Raw genomic sequence first — 14949 nt, forward strand, 5'->3', positions numbered from 1 at the left:
GGTGATATTACTCAGAAAATTTTATAAATTTTTAAAGTAACTTACTTTTCAATTCTTAGCTTTAGATAAGAACTTTCTAGGAGTTGCAATGCATTATTTTGGCTTATATTTTACATATATTCATTGTATACATTTGTGAATAGTTTATCATTTAAAAATATTTTTGATGCAAACCCATTAAGCCCTGGTAAACCTGGAAGACAAATGTTAGACATGCAAACAACTCAAACTATATGTTCTAGATTCATGGGATATTAGAATGGGAAAGAACTTAGAGATGAACCAATATCCAATCTTTGATTTTCCTAGAGTGGAAATCCAGGACTAGAGAAGGAAAGCCAAGGTCACAGAAAACAGAGTAAGATTAGAAATGCTGAGAGAAGGGAAATAGATAAGTCTTTAAATCCTTCCAGCTCTATGCTAATTGACTGCAGCATAGTAAACTGGAATCCAAGTATAACAGCTGTCATGCTGGGATGAGGAGGCACAGAAAAGAATGAGGGAAAGCCGAAGCAGCTGGATATGCAGTGTAGCAGAAGGTGGCAGGGGGGATCAAGCAAGGTCCTCTCCAGAAAACTGGGTCTCATGTGAGTAATCAGCTGAGGGTAGAGCAACACAGGTGCAGAGCTGGACCACTTGAAGGTTTCCAAAGAATAGATTACAGTGTTGAAAACCGAATAGAGATACTAGAGGTCTAGGGATGCCCGGACATTGAATTTTCAAACAACCGGAGTGAACAGAGCTAGGTAGTTTCTAACTAACAGACTTTTTTAGCTTTCCAGTTATCCAGCTGAGATACCAGAAAATTATTTTGTTATACTCCAGCTTACAAAAGGACATATTCTAGATCTATTGGGGGCAGGGGAAATCTAGACCAAACCCTGAAAGGATACAGAATAAAGACAGAGTTTGGAGTTTGAGTATTGTGTTAGTTAACTTTTCATCACTATGGTAAAATATTTGAGACAATCAACTTACAAACAGAAAAGATTCACTTAGGCTCATAGATTTGAAATTTCAGTCCATAACATAAGCCTTTAAAGCACATTATGGCTAGAATGTGTGGTGGTACAAAATTGATTACTTTATGAGCCAGTGGCCAAGGAGAAAGAGAAAGAGTCCAGAGCCTCATAGTCTGTTCAATGCCATGCCTTTAGTGACCTAAAGACCTCTCCTAAGGCCCCACCCTCTTAAAGGTTCTACTGCTTTTCTATAGCACCATCCTGGGGACAAAGTTCTCATCACATGGGCCTTTGTGGACAGTCAGTGTGCAAACTGTAACAAGTATCACATTTTAGAATTTCCAGAGACCTATCCAGGATGCATTATATGATGCCTACAAGAAGCTAAGATAATTAATCAGTATTTATACTGCCTACCATACAGATTAGCATTCTTCAGAAGAAGGTAGCAGAATTTAAAAAAAATTCAGAACATATTGTTTTCATTGCCCATTATACATTGTCCAATATGCAAAGAAACTGAAAAATCTCACCCATAGTTCAGATAGACATAAATCAATAATAAACTATCTTCCTCTGATCCAGATACTAGCAAGCACTTTAAAGTTGCTATAATAACGTGTGTTCAAATCATTAAAGGAAAATATGACTTGATTGAGGAAATAGGAAAGGGAATAGAGGAAATAAACTTGTAAGAAAAACCAAAGTGGATATTTTAGAACTGAAAATTGCTTTAACTAAAAAACAATACTAAATATGAGCACAAAGTAAAAGAAATTTCAAGACATATATTTACAGAAATTTAAAAATGATTAAATTCACACAGGAATAGGTGTATATGTCAATGGAACAAATATCAGCCCAGAAATGGATTCATATCTGTATGCTTGATTGTTTTTGACCACTGCACTGTGGTAATTCAGTAGCAGAAATGACACATTTTTAAAAAGAAAGATGATGCATATAAATGCATATTTCTATAGAAGTGTGAATTTTTTAACTCAGCATATGAAATAATAAAAAAAAAACCTCAAATGGAAAATACATCTAAATATAAAAGTGAAAATATAAAACTGCTGGAAAAAAAAACATAACAAAGTTTTGTTAGAATTCATCAAAATAGGGGCTCGGGTTGTGGCTCAGTGGAGGAGCATTCGCCTAGCACACGTGAGGCACAGGGTTCGATCTCAGCACCACATAATAAAAATAAAGGTATTGTGTCCACCTACAAATAAAAAAAATTGTTTAAAAAAATTCATCAAAATGAAAATCTTCTTTCAAAACACACTATTGTAAATATAAAAGCAATTCATAGAGGATGAGAAAATATTCTAATGCATATCTGTTATAAGCTTTTAATTCAGAATATATGAAGCACTTTTAGACCTCGATAATAGAAAACAACTAACTGATTTTTAAAATGGACCAAAATATTAGAGAGATACTTAACAAAAAATGTGTATGGATAATGTGTCAAGGAGAAAAATATCATTATTTGCCTAGGAATTTCAAACTAAAGTGTAGTGAGATAACTATACACCATAGGAGTAACTGATATTGAAAATAATTTAAAATAAAAAATGTTGGGGGCTGGGGTGGGAGCTCAGTGCTTAAGAATTCACCTAGAATGTGTGTGACACTGGTTTTGATTCTCAGCACCACATACAAATAAATAAGAGTCCATTGACAATGTGAACATATATTTTTATATATGTATATATATATTTTAAATGTTGGTGGGAATTTGGAAGAATTAATCATCTTATACATTGTTGTGGTAAAATTATAAAACTAAACAACCAAAATGGAAAACCTGGCAGTTACTTTTAAGGTTCCACATATGTTTACCATATGAAAGAGTGATTTTTCTTCTGGATTTTTACCAACAAGGAAAAAAATTTCCCTCTAGAAATATTTGTTTGTAAATTTTCATAGTAAATCTATCATAATGTCAAAATCTGGAAACAAATTACATGCCCATTTATAGGAAATGGAAATGCAAACGTTAGTATACACATACCACATTATAGATAAATACATAGCAACATGTATGGAACTCACAAACATTAAAATGAATTAAAATAACTCAGTCACTAAGTCTTTAATGACTCTAAAAATATTCCATTCTATGGCAGGTTAAATTAATTGTCTGTGTTTGGCTAGACCACATGTGAGTTTGGGTGGGTGAGAGAATAAAGAATTAACTGAAAGTCATATGTGTACCATTTTTGTTTAAGAAAGTGTGGAAAGAGTGTGTATTTTGTATGGGAAATGGTTACAGGGAGGTGTACATTTGTCAAAACTCATTCAACTGTACCTTTCAAATGGGTGTCTTTAATTTATGCAAATTATATCTAAATAAAGTTGATTAAAAACAAACACTAAATTTGAATAAAGCAATCATATAAAGCAAGCAAGTGGTGGACTTTTCTTCACTACTCATTTCCTTTCGGAAGCTCTGAAAAGTGAAAATCTAAGCAATGAATAAAAATAAATGTAAAAAGAAACATTAATCCCAGGAAATATAAGTTTGTGAATTTTAAATCAATGTCAAAAGGATAGAAGTTCGATTGAATGAAAGCTTGCACATGGTAGGTAAGACATTCAAAATAACTTTTTAATCTCTATTTAGAGCAAGAGGAATAAGAAGAAAGATCATAAAATGTAGAAAAGATGGAGTGACATTAGCTTATGTAAGGCTCCACTACAAGATTACAGAAAGTTTTATCTGTTCACCCTAAGATAGATGATGAAAGTGAATTTTAAAAAATGGATTAAAAATTATAGTGAGAAGGAGAGGTAAGAAATAAGATTCAAGTTAATGACAAGTTTTTAACAGTATGTACTATTACATAATATTCCCAGTATATTTGATTTAAATATTTTCATCTATGAAGATAATTATATTAGGAATACAAAATAATATTAGAACAAATAGTTATTATTTGTCACAGCAAGGTTATAAACATAAAATTATTTTTATTTAACCTACAAGTTAGTACAATGTCATTAAATGTAAACAAAATTTCTAAAATTCATAAAAGAAAATCTAAATTTCATTATGTATAACATACATTTGAACATATCCAAACATTTTGAATAAGAATAATACCCTATCCTTTAAAACATACTCTGATGCCATAATATTTAACATGATCTTTGGAAGATAAATTGGTATCACCTACCAAAATTATCCTTTGACTAGAACTAATTCTAAAATTTCTCTGCCCCCACACATCAAGTGCTCCTTTCCTTTTGGACTTTTGGGAGAATTATAATTCTACACCCCTTTGTACTTAGGCAAACTCAGCAACTAGTTCTGGCTAGCAGATTGGGAGGAATGATCAAGTATATTTTCCATGCTGAGGTGTTTAGTTGCTTTTATGCTTGTGTTCCTCTTTACTGTAGTGATCATGGAGTGGACCTATGGCTACCGTAAAAGAACAGAAAGCTCATAGTAGCAGAGTCATTGTGCCACCAGATGGAGGACGGACTGAGCAGAGTCCTAGGAACTTCAGTCTTTTTTTTTTTTTTTGATACCAGGCATTGAACCCAGGGGCACTTACATAACCACTGAGCCACAACCCCAGCACTTCAAATATTTTATTAAGATACAGCATCTCCTAAGTTGCTCAAGGCCTCCTTAATTTGCTGAGGGTGGCTTTGAATTCATGATCCTTCTGTCTCAGCCTCCCAAGCTGCTGGGATTACAGGTATGCACCACCACACCTGGGCCCTGCAGTCAATTTGGTGAGTGTGAATCAACAGTTTCCCAGACACTGAATTTGTAGAGTTATTTGTGACCATAGCACAACACCCCCAACAAAACGCTCCCTCTTTTTATAATTAGTTTTCTCATAAATAGTAACTGAAACTTATAAAATACATTCATGCTTATCAAATACCTATGTTCTTATGCATCATGCCCCCACATAGTGTTTTGTTTGCCTACATTTTTTTCCCTAATGAAAATGATCATGATGGATCATTTCCAATATGAAGATTCAGTGATTCTATGATCATTTTCTAATAATTATAAGCTAGAGTTGGTAATGTTCATCAATCTATTTAACACCTGACACATTAAGTATACCTCTTCAACAGAGATGAAATCAGAAAATTATTACCTTTTTTGATCCTAGAAGATGAGATACTTGATGCACAAATTGCTTGGTGCTGAAATAAATCACTCAGTGAAGAGAATGGGAAAAAAGAACATTTGACAGGTTTTTAAAAAGCAGTCTTTAGGGGCAATACCCTGTTTATATTCCTTTGTGAAGTTCCTAGTGATAATAGCTTCACTTAAAATACTACCAATTGTTTAACAAGGGAATCATCACTAATCTGCAGACAGCTTAAAGTTAAAATAACTCCTTGCAACTATTCTTGAAGTGTTATGTTCATTTTACACAGTTTTTATTGGTGTCTAATTTCAAAAAAACTTAAACATCATATAAAAGTCTCAATTTACAGACTCAAAGCATTCACTGCTTGGCTTATAAAGTGCATTTTATTGGACAACAAAAGCACGCTATTTTAAGATGTGATTTTCTTGGTAAATTACTGACCCAATAATGTTTCTGTTCTCCCATAAATTATATTATACACTATCATTGCAACCATATTTTATTTCAGAGATCTTCTATGTGCCAACATAGTACTTGCCGTTAAAAATGATTGGATCAGCTTTCTACCATTTTAAAACTCACTGTTTAGTCTGTTATTCTGTTCTCTCTCCTTCTGTTGCTTTTACTCTTTTTTATAGACATACACAAATATATACAAATGTACACCCAAGCATACACACACCCACATACTCACACTCCTGCATATAAGACTGTATCCTTATGGAAATTTATTATTAGTATTTGCTGAGGTTCATTCTCCCATCATTCATTTTATTTTTTTATTATTTTTAACTTTAATTTTAATTTTTCATTTTCAACATTATAACCTTATTTCAACATTATTTCAAGTAGAGAGACTTGTTGAATGCTGCTTAAGAAAGATATGGCTTCCTCTCACAGAGCACATTAGTTTATCATTCTGTTCCTTAATCCAGTGATGGGAAGTCTATAGGAGGATAAATGGCTCAGATTATTCTCAACGGCACCAATGAGTTATTTGGGATCCTTCAACTTATTTGGTCTGTGAAATCAGCCAGAGGCCTCTGAAATGAGTCCAAATTATTATGATTATTATGATGGATTTTTAGGAAATGCTTGTAGTCTATCTCTTTCTTTTATAAGCTGCTATTCATGAATGTACATATATAGATCATATTTACTTTATCAATCTGCTCTTCATATTTATGTTGATTATCTTAAATATCAAAACTAATAAATGTCAGAAATTTGTTGAATACTATTATCTGATATAATGAATTACAATGTCTTAGTTCTCACTCAAATGCTCATGTTTATTTCATTCCTTCCTTTTCTGTTTTATTGTTAGTAGTGCTTTCAAAGCAGAAATATAAAACTAACAAGTTTAAGAGTATGCAGGAACATTTGAAAATTATGCAAAAAATGCCATCCAAAAGTTTTACCAAGTATTTGAGTTAAACCAGGGTGAAATTCTACCTTGAGATGCTAACTGAAGTCTAATAATATCATTTGGTTCCTAACTTATGTCTCATGCTGAGAAGTCTAGAAAAATGCAAAATAGTGGGGATCTAAAGATGACAGGGCTTCACTACACCTGTCTTCTCAGGTAGATCTGAAGCATTTGTCAGTTTTACCTGCATGTGCCATCTCTTTTAATTATCATCTCATAGTAGTTAAGATTTTAGTTCCATTCCATCTTCTTGCTCAAATTAATTATTTTCTTTTGGAGAACATCATCAGTGAGTTAGAATACTGCAAAATGTATAAATAAGCTCTACTCAAGTTCGGGTCTCTAGTGTAATAAAAATTAGAATACATGTAAAAACAAAATTGTCACTTTTTATATACTGTTACCAGAGGAAAACAATACTTTAAATAGGCATACCAAATTAAGCTAAAATAAATGTAAGCCTTCAGAAAAGTTCCATTTAAGTTAAGTATAATTATATTTTTGGATTGCTTTCTCTAGACCCACTTTAGAGGAATCCTTGGAGAGTATGTTTAAAATAAGACTGGAAAGTGTATAAGAAAGATTAATCTAATTTATTTAGATTACTATTTTTTTCTTAGGCACATTAGAAATGTATCCCAGCTTGATTGGCCACTAATTAAGTAACAAAAATTATTTTGAATGTGCCACACACCAATCTCATCTATAGAGGATATAAAAATAAATAAATAAATAAAAACACTTCATATTCAGTCTATTGATGAACATTCTGGATGCTTTGTTCCCATAAGAAATAAAGTTATAATAAATCTTACATAGCATTGGCAGACAAGTATGTTAATTAATCAGAAAAATAAGCCCTATACTTCTTTTGAGATAAATCCTATAAAGAATAGTACATGATGTTATGGAAGCAAATAGGTAGAACTAATTTAGAAGGAGGAAAGTGATATTTTATTTGTGATGCTGACAATAATATTGTAGTGGGGAAACAAACACGGGATTAAAAAATAATCTACCAGGTGGTAAATCAAATAAAAGGTGTTGTGTGTTATAGTTTGGGTGTGTAATGTCCCCCAAAGGCTCATGTATGTATTGGAGGCTTGTTCCCCAATACAGCAATGTTACTGGGTGGAGCTCTTGAGAAGTTATTGAATCATAAAGTCTCTCACTTCATCAATGGGTTAATCCATGAATGGGTTAATAATTTGATGACATTATTAGGATCTGGTAGAAATTGTATGAAGTAAGGCCTCATTGGAGAAAGAGATCAGGGGAACATGCCCTAGGAGGCTGTTTTCTTGTTCCAGGCCCCTTTCTGCTTCCTGGCTGCCTTGAAGGAAGCGTCTTCCCTCCACCACATTCTGCCATGATGTTCTTTGCTTCAGGTCCAAAGCAATGAAGCCATTTGACCATGGGCTGAGACCTCTGAAACTGACCCCAAATAAATCTTTCCTCCTTCAAGTTGTTCACTTAGATATTCTGTCACCATGATGAAAACCTGACTAATGCAAATGTCCATTTTGAAAAGTATTGCATAATCAAGGAGCTAAAGTATGTCGTGGGGCTACCTGGTAAGCTACATTAAGAATAATGATTTTTCTCCTGTTATGTTTCCCTGAAGTATTATAGGATGAGAATCACATATGGAGGATCAGAGGAAAAAAGCAAAGTTTCGCTGAGCTCACAGGTTTGAGGTCCACCTGACAGTGGTTTTCATTCCACACTTCATATTCCTTCATCTGCTGAAGGGTAATATTCATTTTATTTTATCTGCTTCTGCAAATATTTGTCCCCCAAAATGGGTAGGCTGCATCTAGGGAAGAAGCTTTTGTTTCAAAACTGGGGTGAGGCTGAGGTAATGTAGGTTTGAAAAGAAAAGATGAATCAAATGTATGTTCTGTTCCTAAATTAATTATGGTTTGGGATAAAAATGACAAATATTTATGTAATAATATTTGGTAAAACTTGACTCACTGTATGCTTGCTGTATTATTTGCAAGTATTTTGCTTGGCTTTAGTCAGGAAGAAACAATAAAGTGGATGAAACTCATGAAAATTGATAACAATAGACAGTAGGATAACAACTTGTAAGACATATCAGCATAGATAAAAGAATTGGAGTTTGTGTAATTTGAATATAGATAAAAAGGATGGAATAATCAAGAATGTCCTATAAATAGATAGGGATAGAAACACCAATCTTAAATATAGGAAACATATCATAACAGCTCCAGATTGACAACTTTTCTAAGCCCAATTGACACCCACTGATTTAAGGTGCCAAATTTAGCAAATGAGAAAAGAGGGCATCCAATTAAAATTGAACTTCAGGGAAAAAAAACACATTTTTAAACATAAATAGTATAATCCATGTGATATTTGGGACACACTTAACATTTTATGTGTGTATGTATGTGTAAGTTTTTAGTGCTTTTATTTTATTTGGAAAAGACATACTTTTGAACTATATTGGTCTTATTCTGGCTCCATGCAGACAAATTCTAGAACTCATAAGCACACTACTACGAGGGTAGCAGATATAACAAGTGTCGTTGACAGCTTATTTCTGCAAGAGGGCAAGGTGAGTCCTATAGCTCTGGGTATCTTCCATCTGCTGAGAGCCTTGTCTCAAACTTCAACTCTGGTCTTCAACACCCTCTGCAGGGAAGGCTGATAAGCTGTTAATGATAGGACATATGACCATTTTATGGCAGAGGATTCAAGTAGTGCCTTAGTCTCCTTGAGCCACTGTAAGAAAATGCCACAAATTGGGTTGTTTACATAGCAAATATCTTTTTCCCATAGTTTTTGACCTAGGAGTCCAATATCAAGTTGCCAGCTTATGAGGTTCCTGGTGTGGACTTTTCTGGGCCTGAGATGTCTGTCTTCACATTATGTCCTACAGTGACTTTTCTTTGGTAGCATGTTATGGAAAGAAAAATGCTAATATCTCTTTTTTAAGGACACTTATCCTATTGAATTCAGGTCTCACCTACCCTTTTGACCTCCTTTAATATTTGCTACTTCCTTGGATTTCTCAAATTCAAATGCAGCTGTCATAGTGGTTGGAGGTTTGGTATAAGAATTTTAGATGGACAAAAACAGTCCAAAACAGCGAGTACTGTTTCAAACAAGCATATACATGAAGCCAAGATTATTTACCTGACATATTACTTCTTGTAGTATGTTCTAAATGCATTTAATAAACCGGTGTGATTTGAGCATCTTATTTTGATACTCAGATGGATAGCTTGCTAGAAAGGTGCTACTGGCTACCAATACATCAATACAACTTTCCCCATAGAAATGATGTAAAATTTAGAAGGTTCTTTCATAAGGGAATTTTGAAATTCTGCTCCTGGAAATACATCCAAAGAAAATAATAATAAATATACAAAAGGAAATATCTTCACTGCATTATGTTTTAATAATCAAAGTTAAACCATAATAAAATGTACACTAACATATTTACTAAATGAATTATGAAATTTACAAAAAGTGAGATATCATGAAGTCATTATATTAGATGTAGAGGAATATGAATAAAAGGAAAATGACACAATTTCAAGGGAAAAAAAACAAATTAAAATGTGAATGAAATTCTAAATTGCCACAGCCTTGTGAAAAAGAATCTTCTATAAATTCAGTTTATATATACATATCCAATAATCTATGTTTTAGATTTCACAGAATGAAATGAGCCAATATGCAAGGACATATGTGTTCAGAAAACCTTCCATTTCGTTCCCTAGAGTCACACTGTCCCTTCTCCACCATACTTTCGACCCCACAAAGCTGAACTGTAGAGGCTATTTTAGTGCTCCTCTGTCCCATCTGACTTTGAGAAAATGCAGTAAAAGAATGTTTACTTCCTTGACTCCATGGGAAAGGAACCTGGAACTGGCCATATTTTCCCAGGAGGGATCATTTGTCATCTTAAAGCAAACTTCTTTATGAGAGTCTCCTTTTCTCTCTCTAGTAACTTCTTTCTATTTTGTGTCTATTCTGAGGATAGGATAAGCTGCATAATACTGGTTATTTGTATATCCCTTTTGACTTCCCTATAACTTACTTTTGAAATTGTTTTTGAGACCTGATTGATTCAATGTATAAGAATATTTATTTGCAGAATTTACAAACAATTTGAAAGCAGGAGGAACTGGAATTACATAAATGTCTTATAATGTAATACAACCATTATGTAGGATGAATTGGAACCATTTAGTTAAGGCCAGTAGATATCCATATCACACTGTTAGAAAAGCAAGTTTTAAAATACAATTCCATCCTTGTCTAAACAACAAACAATAGGCCCCAAATTTATTTGTATATTTCTGTGTATATTTAATTTTTCTTATCTTCATATACATATTTTATATATACTGAAGTTTGAGAGGCATTGTTTTATAGCTTGTAGTGTAGGACATGTCTTTTTTTTTAATTTGTAGAGAGTAATAGAATATAAAAATATAAAAAAATGCATGCATACGATGTTACCATTTATGTATACTTTAAAAAAATACTTAAGAGATAGGTCAAAGTCTTACAGTATTTCTGTGTGCTGGTATTGCAAGTTCTTATTTTCTTAGTTGAGTTGCTTCTGATTCTTCTTGTTCCTCCTTCACCTCTACTAAACATTTAACTATATGTTTGGTTAATATGTTTTATTTTGAAACACATATTAGACAAATACAGACTAAGTTACACCTTATTTTTTTACTGGGTGAGTCACACATGCTTTAAGTTAAAGATGTGATTTGAATGAATTCTAAAAAATAGCTGTGAAAAATTAAGACATGGATCATGGGAACACATAGCAGGTAGAAGGAACAGTTTGGGTGAAATGTTGTATTTATAAAAGAAGATTTGTATCTCTTTGGTAAGTCATTTTTTTTTTAAACTGGAATACAAAGTATAAACAATGGGAACTGAAGTTTAAAAATCAGGTAGTAATGAATTCATTTGAGGCCATGTCAAGGAAAGATTTACAGAATAAATGAAATGTAATGAAGGCCCATCTGGAGCACTTTTATTACGGTAGTAGAATATCAGGAGTGGCATTTTGGAAGACTACTCTGACACCATTGTACTGAACGGATTAAGACATTTGGCTAAATTGTAGAAAACACAAAGGACGAGAGGAGGCTACTTAAATGATCCAGAAAGAAGAGGAGAGGTCTGTACAAGGTGGATGACATCAGCAAAGAAAATGAAGGGTAGACATAAGGAGTAGTGAAATTAGCAATGTATTTCCAAATGATTGCTGATTTGTCCCTGCAAAACCTATTTTTTGAAAGAACTATGAAAAGTGTGAGGGAAGAGTTAAGGACAGCCAAAGATTTGAATGTGGGTACCTAAAAGCACCTGATATTAAAACAGAGAACTATAAGCCAGGAACAGATATCACTGGTTTTAGGATCATCATTTTGAGTATTAAAGGGGCTTCCTTCAGTAGCATTTCTCCTTTAAATTGATCATTTCTGACATTCAAAATCAGGAACTCTGATTAAACTTCTCTATTGTTGAACATCTGAACTGTAATGGAAGCGAGTAGAATGTCAGAAATGGGACCAGAAAGTGATCAAAACTATTGAAATAGACATAAGATTTCCCACACAAAGGGCATATCTGACCCAGGAGAATTGGCTGAGATTGTCATTAGAACAAACACAGTGAGAAGATTAAAACAGAAGCAGTGAGTATTCAAAGTCAGAGTGAGAAGGGGAGCCGATTCTCATGTCTGAGACATTACAGACTATTCAAAAGACGGGCACTTTCATAAGAGGAGGAAACTTTTCACATCAATCAAAATTTACTCAGGATAGCGCTTCTCACACAGCATCCTGCATTGGAAGTACCAACAGAGCTTCTTAAAATCTAGATTGTCAAGCTCCACCCCATATTTTCTGATTTAGCAGATGTTCAAAGGGACCCAGGGATTTGGATTTCTTTCAAGCTCCCAGGTGAGGCTGATGTTGCAGATCTGGGAACATACTTTGAGAGCTACCATGTTAAGAGATATTAAAACTGCTTTTAAACAACGAAGATTCATAAAGATTCATGAATGTTGAGTGATTTGAGGACATCAGATTTTTACTGATCTTTTTAAGAACAATTTGACATATATCTTTTAAAAATACCTTCATTTTATTTATTTATTTATATGTGATGCTGAGAATCAAACCTAGTTCCTCAAACTTGCTAGACAATTGCCCTACCACGGAGCTACAACTCTAGCCCATTTTCACCTATCTTAATATTAACCAGCTATGTGCCAATGTATGGATTTATTCTGACCTATCCAATGTGTAACTACTATGGATTATTAAATTTTAGCATTAAAAAGAATTATTTCCTTTTTTTCCCCCTCAGAAACCCAGTCAATAGAATATTTTCTCATTGATGAACCTCTCCTTCTTCGTCTGTCATCAAAATCAAAGGTGAAAGTTTTCATCTCTAGTTATTTTTATTGTGTTCTTGGATAAACCTGTGATCCTTTTAGAAAAATGGTGATGCTGTAAGTTCTTCAGTGAAGTCCACTGGGATGGTCATGACTAAGGGAAACCTTGTTTACATAGCGAATCATCTCTCCTGATCTGTTCTACAAGGCACAGTCACTAAAAAAATGTTATTATTTTCAGTGTAATTTTGTGCTTAAGATGTTTGCTCTTTATAATTAAACAAGGAAATATTGTTATCTGGTTTTGTGTGTTTAGTCATTAATATTCATGCATAATATCCTGTTTTCCCCCTCTAAAAAAGCAAAGTCCTTACCTACTTTAGAAGCAATGAGCTCCCAGTAACTGGTGTTTAGAATATTCTATCACAGCATAAATGGATGAATGGAGGCTTATTCTGATTTTTTTTTTCTCCATGAGAGGAAAATGATAAATGATAACCTTATACAATATGGAAATTTCTCTACAGGCTTCCTCTGTCACTTCACTCTGTGAAAACCCTTCTCTGTTAGGTTTTTTCTTGAATTCTCTCATCTTAGGAAAATGAATTTCATAATATATCTAAGAATGAGCACTTACCATTTTAAGATTCCTTGCTAAGATTCTTACCTGTGTTAAAAATATAATACCACAGCTTTATGAGATAGGTCTTAGTATTATCTCTTTTCAGAGATGAGAAAACTAGAAGTTGAAAGGTGAATTTGGCTAAGGTCACAGGAAAAGAAAAAAAAGCAACCCAGGTATCTCAGAAAAGAAATAAACTCAGAAAGTGTGAATCTTGCCAGTCAGGAACAGAATTACTCTTCCTTTAAAAACTCATCATAGAAACAATAATTGATTTTTTATTTGCTGTTATTAAAGTTCATATAAACTTGACAGTCTGATGCATGAGTTAATAAAAAATTAACTCATCATAATACTTACCATTTATAAAAGTGATACTTGTGAATGGTATGCTTAGCCTATTCTGTGGTTTCATGTACCCCCTTAGTACTTTTTATGTATGACCAATTATTTTTATTATAGCTGAAATATGTGGCTGTACATTGGCTCTCTACCAATGCTTATGTCATCATTATTGTTTTTCAGAAAAAAAAAATTGGAAGAGAAATCATCTATAAATTAACAAACTCCCAGTGACACAAAGTACAGTGGGTCAAACGTGGGACTTCAGCAAAAAATTTACTTATGTAGTTTCCTCTTACCTGAATCTGGTGGCACTGCCATCTGGTATATGGCATCTGCCTTCTTAACCAGGATGTGGATGAGAATTACGTGTGCAGGCATACATTTTGAAGTTTTGTGCCTTTAACTGAGGGTACAGTTCTTCCTGAATGTGAAAGCAGTATCTGAAAATCAACAGCAGTAATGACAGTGGTGAAGAAGATGAGAATAATGGCATTTTCCATGATGCCCGAATGCTTTTATAGGCACCTTCTCCTTTTGTGATCCTCTCTATTCATTATCAGTTGATTTTTTTTTTTTTTCGTTCAACTCTAAAAGCTTTAGTTGTCTGATTCAAAAATTGACTTCACCACATGCTTGGAATAAGAAGTGGTCATTTTAGAGAATTTCACACAAGATTTATTAATGGACAATTGTTTTGGAATTATACTTGATTCCTTTTATTTATGCAACAGCTTGACTTTGTTGTTTATACATTAATGAGAGATCTAAGCTTATTTCTACAGGAGAAGATATAAATCCATAAACATATGTAGTTCAAACTGTATAATTAGCTAGATGTCTAGATGTTTGCTTTAATTCTTTGGGCACTAGACAAAACTCAATGTCAAGATATCCATTTCCAATGAAAACAGGTGCTTTGAGATGTCAGTTTCATGATTCTATGGTGAGGGATTGGTCGTGATCTAAGTTTTAATTTTATTCCTTTACATTTATCATAACCCTATTCCTCTGTATAGCTGAATTTAAGAAAACAAACCATAATTTTTTAAAAAAATTTGGGC

Source organism: Callospermophilus lateralis, chromosome 17 (genome assembly GCF_048772815.1).
Source record: "Callospermophilus lateralis isolate mCalLat2 chromosome 17, mCalLat2.hap1, whole genome shotgun sequence".
Taxonomy (NCBI): domain Eukaryota; kingdom Metazoa; phylum Chordata; class Mammalia; order Rodentia; family Sciuridae; genus Callospermophilus; species Callospermophilus lateralis.